The sequence below is a fragment of the Odocoileus virginianus genome, chromosome 3 (assembly GCF_023699985.2).
Source record: "Odocoileus virginianus isolate 20LAN1187 ecotype Illinois chromosome 3, Ovbor_1.2, whole genome shotgun sequence".
In the NCBI taxonomy this organism is placed as follows: domain Eukaryota; kingdom Metazoa; phylum Chordata; class Mammalia; order Artiodactyla; family Cervidae; genus Odocoileus; species Odocoileus virginianus.
In genome coordinates, this window is record NC_069676.1 from 30,246,264 (window position 1) to 30,262,510 (window position 16,247).

The following is a 16,247-nucleotide window of genomic DNA, read 5'->3' on the forward strand; positions in this document are numbered from 1 at the left end:
AGAGTAACGAGGGCCTATGAGATTCTTAGTAAGGGACAATAATTTTTAAACTTCCTTAATTTCTCCAAAATAATAAATTAAAAAAAAGGACCCTTTGCAAAATAAAGTCAATGGATTTAATTATATACTTATAAAATGTACCATTATGGTAAATTCAGTTATCTTAACATATAGGTAAAATTTATTACATTTGAAAACAATTTTCTCCTTTCACAAAAATTCATATGTATTTCTGATTATGTAGTTTATATGATTATGAAACCATTATGGCCAACTGTCAACCAAAATGGTTAATGGCTGCCAAATAATTTCTAAAAGAAATTCTAAATATCCAAACTTTAATGGCAAATTCTATCTAACATAGGATGTGGGAATATTTTAATGTGTGTAATGTCATGCAGGAAAGATCTCTGATGGTAAGGATGTCTTTGGTCTGTGAGAGTATTCAAAGGGCCCTGCTCACCACTCCTTATTGTCTTTCTCACAGACAAACACCCAACTTCTTTTACAGTATCAGCCTGTACTCTGATTACAACTGAGTCTGTGACTCCCTATCTAGTTACCCATTGACAAGCTTAGAAATAAGAGAAGGAAATTGCCTTCACTTTGTGTTGAGGCATCAGTGAGTACACTTGAATCACTTCTATACTTGCCCTGATATTGACCCTTCAACACATGTCACATCAAATCTCATTTATGCCTTACTTTCTACTAATAATGAAATAAAACATACTTATAGAAAAAAATTGAAGACAAATGAAGAATACGGAAGAAAAACATAAGAAGCTAAGGGTTCTAGGTTCAGTTCTGCATGTTTAATGGAGAATTTGGCCCAAATAATCTTTGAATTATAAAACGTTTATTTCTGTGCCTTCTAGAGTCATAGTAATACTGAGTCTTGCTTAACAATTGAGGGCTAGCAGAAATCCTCACCTTTAGGACTCCCTCTAGCCCTAACTTCTTCAGGATAGATAACTACTTGGTATAAAGGCTAGAAAGGATTAAACTGAGATATGTGTCCAATTAAGAGATATCCCAGTATGCCATCTCCTCTACAGTTCATTGTTTTAGTCTGCTTGCTTTTATAAACTTCACTCTTCCTGAAAATTCTGAAATTCTAGAGTCCATTTGGGGCAAGTACCTGAAAGAATAAAGCTGCATAAGGAAATGCAAATTGCAAATCTTTCTTCCAAAATATAGGTTGGAAAAATTCCACTGTCACAAGAGCAAGAGTATCCTTGTTGTTTTTGAAATCTTAAACTAAGATCACACGGTTTTATTTGGATTTTGTGGGTTAATAAAAATTGCTTATTTTCAGTATAAATTTCTACAAGTAGAGATTATCACACACAAGATTAGATGTAATTATAAAGAGTTTTTGAAGGGAATGCTAAAGATTGGAAATTAATACTTTGAACAGACAATGATAAAAATTCTCCCCTGAAAAAAATCTCACTGTAATTGTTGGCATTCTTTGTAGATGACTAGTCAAAAAGAGTCGAACATGACTGAGTGAATGAACTGAACTGAGTCAAAAATGGCCTGAAAATACTACTATAACTAAATGCTAACTTAAACTGTATCTGTTTAATAATATCCATGTACCTTCTTTAATTCTGTTTTCTGTTTTCCCAAACGCTTAAAAATCTGAAGCTATGCATGTACATTTAGCTTAATTCTGGTCTCCTTCTGAAATAGATATGTTTAATACAACCCATAATAATCTGTCTCCTAGTGTTTACACTACTTGAAAATGGCTCCTTGTACCTCATAAAATCATGAGTGTCTGCTTTACCCTATCTATTTTATTTCCTCAATAATAATAACAGCATTTTTAGCTTTTCCTATCTGAGGTTTATTAGAACACTGGCATAGTCAAGTAAGGAAGTTTTAAGAACATTTCATTTCAAATATCCTAAGGAAATCATTTCCTGACAATTAAAATCCAACCAGGAGCTCGTAAGTGCTGTTGTAAAAGAAAATGACCCTTTTGACAAAAGAAAAAATAGGTGTTTTAAACCATTCTGTTGAAAAGTTGAAATAAATGATAGACATGACTAGAACACTGGTTGGAATTTTATAGCTTTTGATACACTCATTATCTAAGAAAAAAAGAAGTATTTTGTCTTTCAAACATCCCAAGATTAAAAGCAAGGGATGGACAACATTGTCAAGATTGACCACGTTTCTTACAGTAAAGGCCTCACTGGGAAAGGTGAAGGATTAATCCTGGGAGTTACTAAATTCAATAAGAGATTCTGCTGAGGGATAAGAGGTGTCTTTACTGGTTTGCCTGGTGGCTCAGATGGTAAAGTGTCTGCCTGCAATGCAGGAGACCTGGGTTCGATCCCAGGGTCAGGAAGAACCGCTGGAGAAGAAAATGGCAACCCACTCCAGTACTCTTGCCTGGAAAATTCCATGGATGGAGGAGCCTGGTGGGCTACAGTCCATGGGGTCGCAAAGAGTCAGACGACTGAGCGACTTCACTTTTTACTCCCATCAAAAATGCCCCCCAAAATAGATGGTTGTCATTTGATAAATCTTTTAAAAAATCAAGATTAAGACCATTAATGTGAAAAAAAATTAAACATTTTCATAGATGCTGATTCTGTGAAGACAAACATATACTTCCTCCTGTTCTTAGAAGCTAAAAACTGATCAGTAACCAATAGGTAACTTCAGTCTCCTTGGGCCATTGGTTTATAGCCTATGATAAGAATCTGAGCCTGGTGATGCCACAATTATGTATAATTCTGATATGCAAGAGAATTGCACTTGATAACTTTTCATATTTTGTTCCTCTCAAGATTTTAATGAGAGGAAAAAAAACTCCATTTATTAATAAAAGAAGTTATTTTCTTTAACTTTCCTTTTCTTCTTTCCCTCATCAAAAACGGTGCAGTAATTCATAAGTACTCCAAACAAATGATTCTCATTTGGTGGAAAAATGGAAATTTCCTGCAGCTATTTCACAAATATCCTAAGAGAATCATTTGCAGGCTGTAAGGAGCCTTTATTAGTAATAAGGAACATAGCAGGCAAGCAGATTAAATGGCTCTTGCCCTAAAGCTGCATCTGCTTTAAAGTCAATAAAATATTCAGATTTTGAAAACTATAGAACATGTGGCATATAATAGTTTCAAGTGAAAACAACTTTGCTAGGATAACCCTTTCCTTAAAGTTACTGCAGAGTTTTAGGAAAATAAGAACTCACTCTTTGAAACTTCTTAGGCAGCCAGTGTTGTCCTCTTGCCTGGGATATTCCCGAGGTTGCAGTATACTTGAAGGTTCATAGGTCTTGAAACATATCAGAATTATGGTGAAGTCACAACTCTGTCTCAGGTAAGAAGTCTGCCTGCCAATGCAGGAGCCACAGGAGATATGGGTTCGATCCCTGGGTTGGTAAGATCCCCTGGAGGAGGAAATGGCAACCCATTCCAATAGTCTTGCCTGGGAAATCCCATGGACGGGGAGTCTGGCAGGCTACAGTCTATGGGATTGCAAAAAGTTGTACACCACTGAACACACACACACACAAGCACAACTGTGTAACTTAATAGCTGGGAAAACCTCAGGTAAGTAAACTTTACCCCTCCAAGTCTCAGGGTCTCAGTAACAAGGGAATTACCCTCTCTCCTAAAGGAGATCAAGACAGTTTTCACATTCAGCTTAGCTTGACTCAACTGTAGGCAGGGCTCCGGGCTTCCCTGTCCTTCCCTATTTCCTAGAGTTTGCTCAAACTCTTGTCTATTGAGTCGGTGATGCTATCCAACCATCTCACCCTCTGTCGCATAATTTTTAAATTACTTTGAATCACTGTTCTCTTTTTAATTAAAAAAAGGGTCATACATAGGGTTATAGGAAACAAGTTAAGAACCAACCAGATTTATTGATGTTTTGCTATAGATGATTGAATTCCATCCATCTGTCTCTCTCTTATGAAATAAAATATTACAGAAATAAAATACCCAAATAACTAATAATGGTTGCTCAGTAAATATTACTTTTTTCTCTATCACCCTCTCTTTCAAAGCACACAATTCTTCTCAGAACAGAGATCCCTGAAAATCCCAAATGTCTTTTTTCCCCCAAAGATCAAGTATATGGGTATGATACAGCTGTTAAACAACTTTTGTTTTTTATGTAAGAACAGATTAAAGGAATCAAACAGCAAGTTATATTTCTGGCATCTGCTGAGCTGGTCTGCACATTAGTGCCTGTTACAGTGATGGGGCTTTTTGACAGCTGCCTCTTGGCCAGAGGATGCAGATTTCCAGCCCAAATACAGTGCCACCCACACCAAATTCCAAGCAGAGAGGGCAAATACTTTGTTCCCTAAGCCAAACTGCAAGTTTTCTCTTTAGAAATGGATACAGTCATGGCACAGGAATATCAGAGAGCCATCTCATCAAGACACATGGGGATAGCATGGACAGTAATATTAAATGTAAAATCTTAAAGACCAAGAGAGTCTGAATGTGATCTGAGTTAACCCAAAGAAATCCCCCTTTCCAAGAGGCTCTCTGAATGAAAAAATAAAGCCCAAATCACTATCAGTTTTATTTTCATGAGCATGAAAATGGCTTTTTATTCTCCAGTAAGAACACTCCAAAGACTATTTGGAGCCATTTTTACATCCATTTTAATTAGATTCCATTTCTCTGAACATTGTTACATGACTCTTTAAGGGGAATGATACAAATGTGTGAATTTTTTAATAAGAGTGCTTTTTCAAAGGTGAGTTTCCTGTTATTGAACAAGTAATCAGTGACATACCAAGATCTCTGTTGAAATATTTGATAATTTTTTTGAAATGCATTACACAACAAATGTAATCCATATCATCTTATGACAGGCTCCAGTTCAACTTATTAACTGGCAGTATTTATTTCTAAGAGTAATTACAACCAGATCAGAAGAGGGCACTGCAAATTATTTATAAGTATTAATAGTTAATATATAATTTGAATATTTTTAATGATTAGATGTCCTTATTGTAAACTTATGCCCTGAATGTCAATGATAACTCAGTTTCTTAGCAAAAAAGCATAAAAACAAAGGAATCAAGAAAATTTAAAGTTTGTTAAATTTAGTGAAGGATATAAGCTGATCATGAAAAGTAGACATAATTAATATAAAATTAATTTTGAAGTAGTATGCAGAATATTATTTTTCTAAATTTTGAAAATTGACTTCTACTTCCTTTGCATAAAAATGAAAGACATATACAGACACTTAAAGCTTGTTTAAATAAAGCACATGTGGAAAATACCATGATATATTTGAGCTTGTTATAATTAATTAACATGACTTGTAGAATTCAAGAAGAATTTCAGGGAGGACATGAAGACTGTAAGATTTCTAGCAACGTCAGGATATTATATTTTATAATTTAGCTTAAATACACCATCAGAAAATATGAATAACAGATGACAATGAATTATTATCATAAATTTAGGATAATATTCTATATTCATGTTTAGCTTACTGATTCCTTGTATATTACAGATACTTAAGCAATATTCTTAAAATGTTTGCAATTCTAGTTTTGGTTTCTCTCACAATTTAATATCAAATTTTACTTTTCACTTTTTAAAACAATGATGCAGTAAATCACAGAAACTTTGAGTGGTAAGGTAATGCAGAGAAGACATACATTCCCCACTTTCTATTGACCTAGCTCAATACATCTCTAGCTCAGGAATTATCTTTTTAATGTTGCATTAACCAAAACAAGATTTTAGTGCTCCACATAAACCCTTTAAAATATAGATTTCTAAGTACATTCCTCTCTTGCTTATATGGGAAAAGGAAAATATAAATAGACTCCATATTGATTTCATGCTGCTGCAATTAGGATAAAATAATATCACATGTATCATTCTCTGCATATTATTGTCTAGTGGTTCTTAAAATGCTGATATCCTAGAATCACTTGGGTAATTTAAAATAGTCTAATATTGAGCTGACTATGAGCGATTCTGATTGAACTGGTTCAGGATAGAACACGTTGTAAATCTTCCCAGGTGATTCTGATACTTGGCCAGTACTGAGATCCACGCTGCTGCTGCTAAGTCGCTTCAGTCCTGTCTGACTCTGTGCGACCCCATAGACGTCAGCCCACCAGCTCCCCCATCCCTGGGATTCTCCAGGCAAGAACACTGGAGTGGGTTGCCATTTCCTTCTCCAATGCATGATAGTGAAAAGTGAAAGTGAAGTCGCTCACTTGTGTCCGACTCTAAGCCACCCCATGGACTGCAGCCCACCAGGCTCCTCCGTCCATGGGATTTTCCAGGCAAGAGCACTGAAGTGGGGTGCCATTGCCTTCTCTGGAGACCCACACTAGTATAGCACAAAAGCAAAGGCACAGACTCACAGGACATGTGAAATATTCCTCAGCAGAGCGGTGCTCTACTTTCTACACTATCCAACTCTAAGAAATTTTAGAACATATGTTCTGGGATTTCTTCATCTCTCCATCTGGAAAACATCAGTTTTTTCTTTGGTACAATTAGCACTCCTCTTTTATAAGAACCCTGCATCTATTCTGATTTGTAACAATATCCCCAGATCAGCAAAGGACATTAAAAAGAATCTCAAGCCAATGGGGTCAGTCTCCCACACTTGTGAAAATCCTGCTTTCCACAGCACTGTCTGCTCAAAAGCTATAGGCATCTTTTATCCTCTCTACCACCTTCACCGGTGTTCGTTCCCTCTCCCCATTTTTTTTTAAGAAGCTATTTTCCTAGGAAGTTTGGAAGGAGTGTAAGAAACTGTGTTCTTGTATTAGCTTCTGTGTTTGAGTTCTGACACAGAAAGAAAAAAAAAAAAACAACTTCCACAGTTGTTTGCTTATATAATCCCAGAAGCATTGTTAGTATCTAACTCAATATAGAAAAGAAGTTAAGATACCTAAAGGTAATATATACTACCAGTTTCAATTCCACTCCGCTGTTGTTTAAAGAACTAGTGTGTATCAGCTGCTGTTTATATCAGTCCATAGGTTATAAGAAATCCAGTACAGCTTCCCTCATTTCATGGATTAGGAAATTTATGAGGTCTAACCTTTATAACCTAAGCTAAGTAAATGTCACACATGTTAACCATCAGCAAGAAAGCTCTCACACACACTGAACCAAAGATACAAAAATAGTCTTTTCAAATTTCATTCCAATCTCCCCAAGCATTGCAAGGCACAATACGTTAAACAAGAGCCACGGCAAAAGCTATAGGAAATGGTAATCAATAAAACACTTCACAGCAGGCTGTTCAGTCCATGAGTTCTGTCAACAGATATATTGAGAGGACTGCTCATCTTTATCAAAGTGGTTTTATCAAGCACAACACAACATTCTGGACTCAGTTCACACAATAAGTGCTCTAACAGAAAACATGGGGGTTCAGTTTTCTAAGCTTAGAAAACAAATTTGATGTAAGTGCTGAACTGAACCATGGAAAAATAATTAGAATTTCCTCACTGAGAAGAAAATTTATACAACTTGTACATTTACTCCAGTAAGTGGAGCCAGGTTTATGGTGGCTTAAGGAGAATGCAATCTATAACATTCCAGTTGCAAATAGTATTTACCTCTTTTTTCTCTGAGCCTGGCAGTGCAGTCCTTGCTGCCTGAGAGGACTCAGCTGTCCCTGACTATGCCACCACAGCGATCTGGTAGAGCTTAGGTAAGATGGATCCTGAATGTATGCAGCGAAAGACTGAGTATAAACCTAATTAAAGCTTCATTCTCATGAGAACATTTACAAGACACACCTGACTTTCACAAAGCCCTCATTATATAACACACCTGAGTCACAAATTTCTCATATCAGCCATACATTTCTGGGAAGGAAAACGTCTATCTTCCACATTGCTGTCAAAGTAGAGTATATCTTCAAATTCAAAAAGGTATGTCAAATAAAATAGTTGCATGCTACATAAAAATAGTCTAAGCAGTAAAAAATACAACTCAACCTTCACATATTAAGTGTATAGCCTTCATTTTATTCCATTGTATTCAGCTCACTTTTTAGATATGAGATTTTAATTGCTTACCTTTTTAAAATTTTTAAAAAATTTCCCTTCCTTCTCTTTGTCTAGCACTTTCTGCATATGTGATAAACCTTACATTACTAGCTCACATTTTCTTGCTTATTTTTTCTCTGCCAAGATTCCATTTCTCATGCATCAATATGCAGCAATCTGTCTTCTACTGGGAACTGCTTAAGTTCCCAAGAATACATTTCATATCAAGTGAGGAAACTTCCACTTCTCTACATGAATTTGAATCAGTTTACGTGTCCTGCTAAGAGGTCTGTTTTATAGCCTATTAAGTGAAGAGACTGGATTTAATCACTGCAAGTTTCTTTTACTCTAATATCCTTTTGTTTTTTTAGTGAAAGTAGATAATAAATAATTGCCTTTCCATAATATTGTTAATTTAAGAGATAATATGCATTGAAATTCATATTTGTTTAATTAATAGTTGGGTATTTTTTCCAAAGGCATTTTTAAGTTTTATACTTTTTACCTGTACTGTACCCATTTTACTACTGTGGGTTTTTAATATTTTATTTGTAATGAAAAGGTTGAGATAAATAGTGGAAATTGACCAAGCAAGATTTACAAAAGCTCCTCTCTTAAAACAGAGAGGATAAATTATTTCAGGCTGGGGTCAGGAGAAGGTACAGTAATATGAACTGAATAAGGCCTGTCAGGAGGCTGGCCATTTTGACTACTTGGCGAGAGCAGTCTTACTGGTGTTGAGCTCCCTAGATTAGCAGTCGCTGAAAGGTTTTTGCTGGAACTGAACTGCCAAGCCCACACTTAAGAATTTTAAACAGCAGATTATCCTGAGTCTTGAAATTTTCTGGACTGAGATGAAATAGTGAAAGGAAAATTTCTCTGTTGGTATCTACAGAATTGCTTTTGAACTGTCGTGTTGGAGAAGACTCTTGAGAGTCTCTTAGACTACAAGGAGATCCAACCAGTACTTCCTAAAGGAAATCAGTTCTGAATATTCATTGCAAGGACTGATCCTGAAGCTGAAACTCCAATACTTTGGCCACCTGATGAAAAGAGCTGACTCATTTGAAAAGACCCTGATGCTGGGAAAGATTGAAGGTGGGAGGAAAAGGGGACAACAGAGGATGAGATGGTTGGATGGCATCGCTGACTCAATGGATATGAGTTTGGGTGAACTCCAGGAGTTGGTGATGGACAGGGAGGCCTGGTGTGCTGCAGTTCACGTGGTCGCAAAGAGTCAGACACGACTGAGCGACTCAACTGATACTGATCTGCAGAATAGTCTGGCAGCTGAGGTGAAAGTATGAGTGACAAACAGGAGGCAGTGTAATGTCAGAACATAGGGGATAAAAGCCTTTCTGAGGAGACTGTGATTGGGTATGGCATTACCTCACACACACACACACACACACAGACACAGACACACACACAGGCAAAAACAAATCACTCGGGTAAAAGAAAAGGAGCAAAGGAGAAGTAGGATCCAAGTCCAGCTTAAATCCAGCTGAAAACTGGAGCTTTGATAATCAGAAGATCTACTGGGAAATCATAAAGTAAAGCTAGGCTTCCTTGGTGGCTCCGACGGTAAAGAAACCGCACGCAGTGCTGGAGACCTGAGTTCAATCCCTGGGTCGGGAAGATCCCCTGGAGAAGAGAATGGCTACCCACTCCAGTATTCTTGCCTGGAGAATCCCATGGACAGAGGTGCCTGGTGGGCTACAGCCTATGGGGTTGCAAAGAGTCAGACACAACTGAGCAACTTTTATAGAAGAGCTATTTTAATACTAATTTTCTATAATACTGATAAGAAATCCACTCAGGAAAAAATAAATATATTAAAAAAAAGAATATCAGTACTATATTTAAAATATTAAGCAGAATGTAGTCATTATTTGAGACAACTATAAAGTTTTGGAAAACAAAGGTGAAAGAAATCCAAATATTCCATTTTTGTCCTTAAGAGTGGCTTGAATTGTTAGAAAACAATTGCTTTGGATGATAATTTTGGACTGCTATTAGCAATATTTACTTATACTTAAGTCATAAATCACTGTGATCAAATAACTTTTGGTTCTTAGTCTTTTGGGGAGGTACCACACCATTTCAGTGTAGTAAATTATATCGCACTCTGTTTAAAGCAAAATAAGGGTTAATACTTTGTCAAATTTTACTAATATCACTGACAATGTTTTTAACCCCAAACGCAGACATTCCTTTTTTTAAACAAAAGCTTGATGATTTAATCTCTTATTTGACCAAATACTTTTAGGAGTTATAAAGGCCTAGTGGTATTAGACTTTAATTAATTTGATAATTTACTCATGTACTATTAAATATTATCATAAATAATTAAAATTAAGCTACACTTGTCAAAACAGTTTAATAAACTGGGCTCGATTGTAGTCACCTTGAATTTCTAGCATGTTCATTTTCTAATTCACAAAATCTAATAAGTCAAGAATGAGAGTTCTACATGTGAACTAGGAGGGTTCTAAGAAAATTATTAGGCTTACTTGAAAATAGTAACTTAAAAAACTATGTAAAATAATTATTTATAAATGAGATGAACAAAATATCATTAGCATCAAACTAGGCAAAGACAAATCAATCCATGATTAATAAGGAACATGGTAATTTGGTAAGAAGTATAAATTGACCTACATTTGTGTGAGGTTTTACTATTAGCAAAATACTTTCACACTCATTAAATCATTAGGGCCTTATAACAACATGTTGAAAAGTATCCTTTAGGGCCCAGGTGGCTTACTATTACGGAATCTGTCTGCCAATGCAGGAGTTGCAGGAGAAAAAGATTCAATCCCTGTGTTGGGAAGATCCCCTGGAGTAGGAAATGGCAACCCACTCCAGTGTTCTTGCCTGGAGAGGAGCCTAGACGACCACAGTACATGGGGTCACAAAGAGTCGGACAGGACTGAGCATACATGCACACAGAAAAAAGTCTTAGGAAACTGGGTGCTAGTGGAGGATGGTTAGTTTATCGGTATTACCCTGGTAGAAATAATATGTGTGATACCAGGCAATTTGGGGAACAAGTACCTCACGAAGGTATAAACAAAATGAGGCAGAGGAAATGCACATCAAGAGAGACATGAACTGGAAAATAGTAGGATTTGATCAAATAAAGCAGAAGAATGACGGAACTTTGTATGTAACTCACCCTGTGTCAGCAGAGCTTTCATCCTATGCAAATAACATCATGAAATTTAAACCAAGACATAAAGTAAACAGTAATTAGCTATGCTGCCATACATAATTTACGTAGCACCAACCTAGAGGAAGAGTTTGGGATGTGTTTTTGATGTATGCAAAGAATAAGGTGGACTGATTTGGTGATTTTTGTCTGTTCAATTGTGCTAAAGGTTACAGACTTCTTGAATCCTAAAACTGCCTATCTGTGTTGCCTCATCCATTTTACCTTTCAGCACTGCTGCCTAAGAAGCTTATGGTTCTGATCCCATAGACATTCACTTAGGGTTTGAGAAACTGCAGCATCCTCCTGCTGATCTTAATCTTCTTGCCTCTTACTTTGGAAAGGAGGACTGGGTGAGCCCAGAGTACACACAGGGAAGAGGACAGTGACTCAAGAACTCTGCTGTGCTTAGTCGCTCAGTCGTGTCCGACTCTGTGCGGCTCTATCCAGGCTCCTCTGTCCCTGGAATTCTCCAGGCAAGAATACTACTGTGGGTTGCCTATTAGGTAGAAAATAACACTGTTAATCTTCATTTGAAAGCAAGCTTCAGACCTAGTTAAGCAATTTGACCAAGAACACATGGGAAATGGGAAAATTGAATCTCAAATTCAGATCTTCTGGTTTTAAATTTTCACTTTTATCCTATAAATTAACATTATAAACATGACATAAGTTACATTATCTATGACAAATTTCTGTAGTAGAATTTCATATTTTTTACTAGTTGGGGTAAATAAGTTGTCGAAGCTTGATCTATCATTATGAGGATAGCTATTCATATAGTATCCTAATTTACTGAAAAATTCTTCATTCAAAAATTTCACTCCTCAAATGCTTAAATAAAACATGTATGTTGGTGAATAATCTCAGAATTCAATTATGGTAGCTAAGGTTGAGATAAAATCTACCTGTCACCTTCATAAATTTGTTGTCAATTCCCTCCACTAAATTTTTAGCAAGGCTGTTGTTAGATTCACATCTTTTCTCTCCTTCTTTGTTTAAACTGACATGGCATCATAACTTATGGTGAGATTAAACAAATGTCAAGTAATATGAAAAGGAAAGAAAAGGTCTGTAACATGCTCGCATTATACACATGCCAAAAAATTACTCCTTTGGAAACCATGGTTGGCAGGACTGGTACTCACCCATATGTGGATATCGTTTCCTTCCTTGAGGACATGGGGATGACATAAAGGGCTACATGAGTAGTTTTGGCCAATGACACAAACAATGACTGAGGAAAAAGTACAACTAAGATTCTCCAGTCTCCTCTCCTTCTGTTGTGGTGATTTTGGGAGAGGATGCACGGGGGGTGGTGGAGGCACATTCAACCCAGCCTGGATCACTGAATGACCACCTGAGGTACACCCGCCCTGGAGAGTCTGAGGGACTCGGGGTAAACTTGGAGTAAACGAGAAACAACTCAATGCTTCTGTGATACTAGCTGTTTGCTACCACAGCATGCACTAGTCTATCTTGGCTTATGTTTTTACTTTCTATCTGCCAGCACCTTTCAAGTAAGTTTCACTGAAATGTCTGTAAGCTTTATAGATGACCTGTGCACGATGCAGGGGCTGTGCTTCAAGCAGTCCTGCAAAGGGGTGAACAATGTGGGCTGTGGAGGCTGACTGCCTGCCTTACAATCCTGCTGTGACCACTGCCTGGCTCTATGACCTTGAGTGACAGTTTCCTCATTTGTACAATGTAGATAATAATACAGTGTCTAAGACACTGCATTTTTTAGGAGGGAAAAATGATATTATAAGGGAAAAATAACACAAAAACACACAGAAGAATAATACAAGGCAAGCCATTGATAAGGGCTAGATATCATGTACTGTCAACATCAATTCTAACCTACCCATGGGCACACAATGTTTTATTTAGCTGACCCCAACTTCCCTTTGGTGGTTAGGATAATTGACATCTACATCACCAAACAGTGGAAACAACCTATCTATAGTCTAATAACAAAAGGATGGAAATGCTTTTATTAGAACGCTAATGCACTGGTTCTTTAGATAGATCCACAGAGCGGATCTATTAGCTGTCAGGGTCAATGATAAACAGATGAAACTCCCCCATGAAATACCAGTAATGGAAGAGACACAGGCAGTGTCAAACGGTATTAATACTATGAAATCAGAACTTGTTAGGGGAAAAATAATCCAGAATAATAGACAGCCTTTGAACTAAAGACAAAAAAACCCAGAAAGGTAAAGCCTCTGGTATAACACACGAGAAAATGAAGCTTGAATTATTCAACAGCTCATTCATTTTTGATGGTAGGGAAATTGCCTGAAATCCCTTTCACATTCTGCAAAGATCAAACATATTAGGAATGTCAAAATAATATTAGGCAACCCCTTTCAAGAGTCAAAATAACTCCTCAGAACAAAGGAAAAAATGGCAAAGTTCAGGGCTCTAAAGAATAGAATTAAATGCTGATGTTGTGGGGGAAAAAAACACGGAAGTCCTGCTGGTACTATTAATAAAATGCCAGCCGGTCGTTTACTAAGGGGTCAGGTTTGGCAAAGCACTGAGACTGAGGTCCTGGATTTCTTCACTTTTAAATCAGGATAATAATTTCTATTTTATGCATTCATATGAGTTAGAAAAAACTAATGCATGTAAAGCTTCAGAAAACATTAAAAATATTAGTTTACCCATCTTTGATCAGTCTGGAAGTCATAAGTCATAAGCAAAGTTTCCTATGTATTTTGCTTGGTCTTCACACAGTTTTATGTATCAACTATGTTTTAAAGAGAATGTTGTTTGCAGATTTTCTTTATATTCCACTCTCGGTTTATCCAAAAAGACCAGAATGATAAATCCAAGTGCTTCCAACACCCTTCATAAGGGATGCTCCACTAAAATGCAGCTAATGCAGTTTTATGGGTTACCCTGGTGGCTCAGTGGTAAAGAATCCACCTGCCAATGCAGGAGGTGCAAGCTTGATCCCTGATACTCTGGAGAAGGAAATGGCAACCCACTCCAGTATTCTTGCCTGGGAAATTCTGTGGATAGAGGAGTATGGTCAGCTACAGTCCATGGGGTCAAAAAAGAGTCAGACATGACTTAGCAACTAAACAATGATGCAGTTTTATGTTCAACACTGCTGCTTGCCCAAATGGTAGTATCACATCTATCATTATTTCAGAATCAGGTGACTTACACAATTCTAAAATTGTGAAAGTTTTGGTCTAAAAATTTGAATACAGTGTCACAGTTCCATATTGACTCAGAATGTCTAATTTTGCAATAGTGTCTAGTAAATGTCAGATTCTGTGTACTTTACTTAATTATGTGATATGGAATTTTATTGCTCATAAAGCATTTCCTCACTTAGAAAATATCACTAGGTACCAATGTACAACAATGCAGTCTTTTGCTACAAAGTTGAGTGTACATTACAGCATGTGAAACTGGGGAAAGACCAGAGAAACTGGGGAAAGAAACCCGAACCAGGACAAATACAAGACATTGCGTTATTGCCTATATTCCATGGGAAAAAAATCAGTTAAGGTGGTGATTCATGACTTGATTCCATCATTCCTAGAGCAATTACATGTGGAACTACTCAGCCTTCTCTTCACGAAGCATCCAAGATCTATAATTAGAACATGCAGATAAAACGTCCTGCAGAGTTTCAGAGAGTGTGTAGCTGTTCTTGGTGATGTTAAAAGCAACTACTGATTTGTCTAAAAAAAGCCATATAATATACAGTGCCTTATTCCTTTATTCATTAAGCAGTTAGATGCAGGCATAATTCAAACACAAGATTTTTCAGGTTAATTAAATCACTTCAGTTAATAGCAGACATTTTTTCATAGACTATTATTAAACTAATAGGAGGTATGAATATAACCAGACTGAAGAGTGGGGAATTTCTTTTCTTCCATGCCCTGTATTTTTTAGCAGATATTTTATATTTAGCTTAAGCATGGCCTAAAAAAATCAGTTTTATTTCCTTTTATAACTCCTATAACTACTGAGAGATGGAAGAGAACTTTGATCAACTTTCTTTTCTTTTCACCATTTATCAGTGGAGATACAATAACCTCTCATTACAAAAATGGTACCATCCGTGTTTAAACTAACAAGGCAAAATTTTTCCTTGTTGTTCAGTTGCTAAGCTGTGTGTGCATGGACTGCAGCATGCCAGGCTTCCCTGTCTTTCACCAGTCCCAGAGTTTGCTCCAATTCATGTCCAATGAGTCGGTGGTGCTATCTAACCATCTCACCACCTCATCCTCTGCCTATTTTTCTTATTCCAATTTAGTTAATGGATATAGTTTTTTGAGCCATATGTTCTACCTTTCACTATAAAGAGACACAGTCATAAGTAGTACTACCACTTCACATTTTGTAGAAACATTATCTTCCAAAAGAGTACGAGGTCAGCTTTTTGGTATAGTACTCCATGTGTGAATAAAAGAGTTAAAATCATGATGTGAAAAAAGAACATGCCCTTAAAGATTTGGAAAAAAAAATTCTGCTTTGGTATATTCAGGAAGAAAAAATATAGACCATGTTTTATGATGATTTAATAAATGATGTACAGAACTTGCATTTTAGAATTTAAATTTCAAAAGCAAGAGTTGGCTGATTACAAAAACTGCACTGCCACTTATGACACTTTAATTGCAAGTTTCCAGGCAAATATTATGACACTCTATGTTAATTACTTTCTATGTTTTACAAGTTTATATATATTTAGAGGCATGACTAAGTTCCAGTGAATGTTACAAAATTATTGGGCAAAAAAACCCTATTGGCCAATATATTTTATACATTAGTTAAAAAAAATTAAAAAGGAACATATGGAACCAAAAACTAAAAAGAATGTCCAACACTTGCTGTAATCTACCATTTAATGTTGACTAAGTGATAGACTGTAATAAGAGAAGAAGGTCAACAACTGTAACTATCTTAACACTGGGGCTGAACTCAGCTTTACAGGCCAAGAATAACTTATAAATGTGTGAAATAAAAACAGGAGTTGTGGTT

The 16,247-nt window shown here is 36.4% G+C and overlaps 1 protein-coding gene across 1 annotated transcript in view; it reads right to left on the reverse strand.

Moving 5' to 3' along the window:
• Positions 1 to 16,247, reverse strand: part of PRR16 (proline rich 16) — a 275,650-nt gene that overhangs the window by 91,699 nt on the left and 167,704 nt on the right. The window lies entirely within an intron of this gene.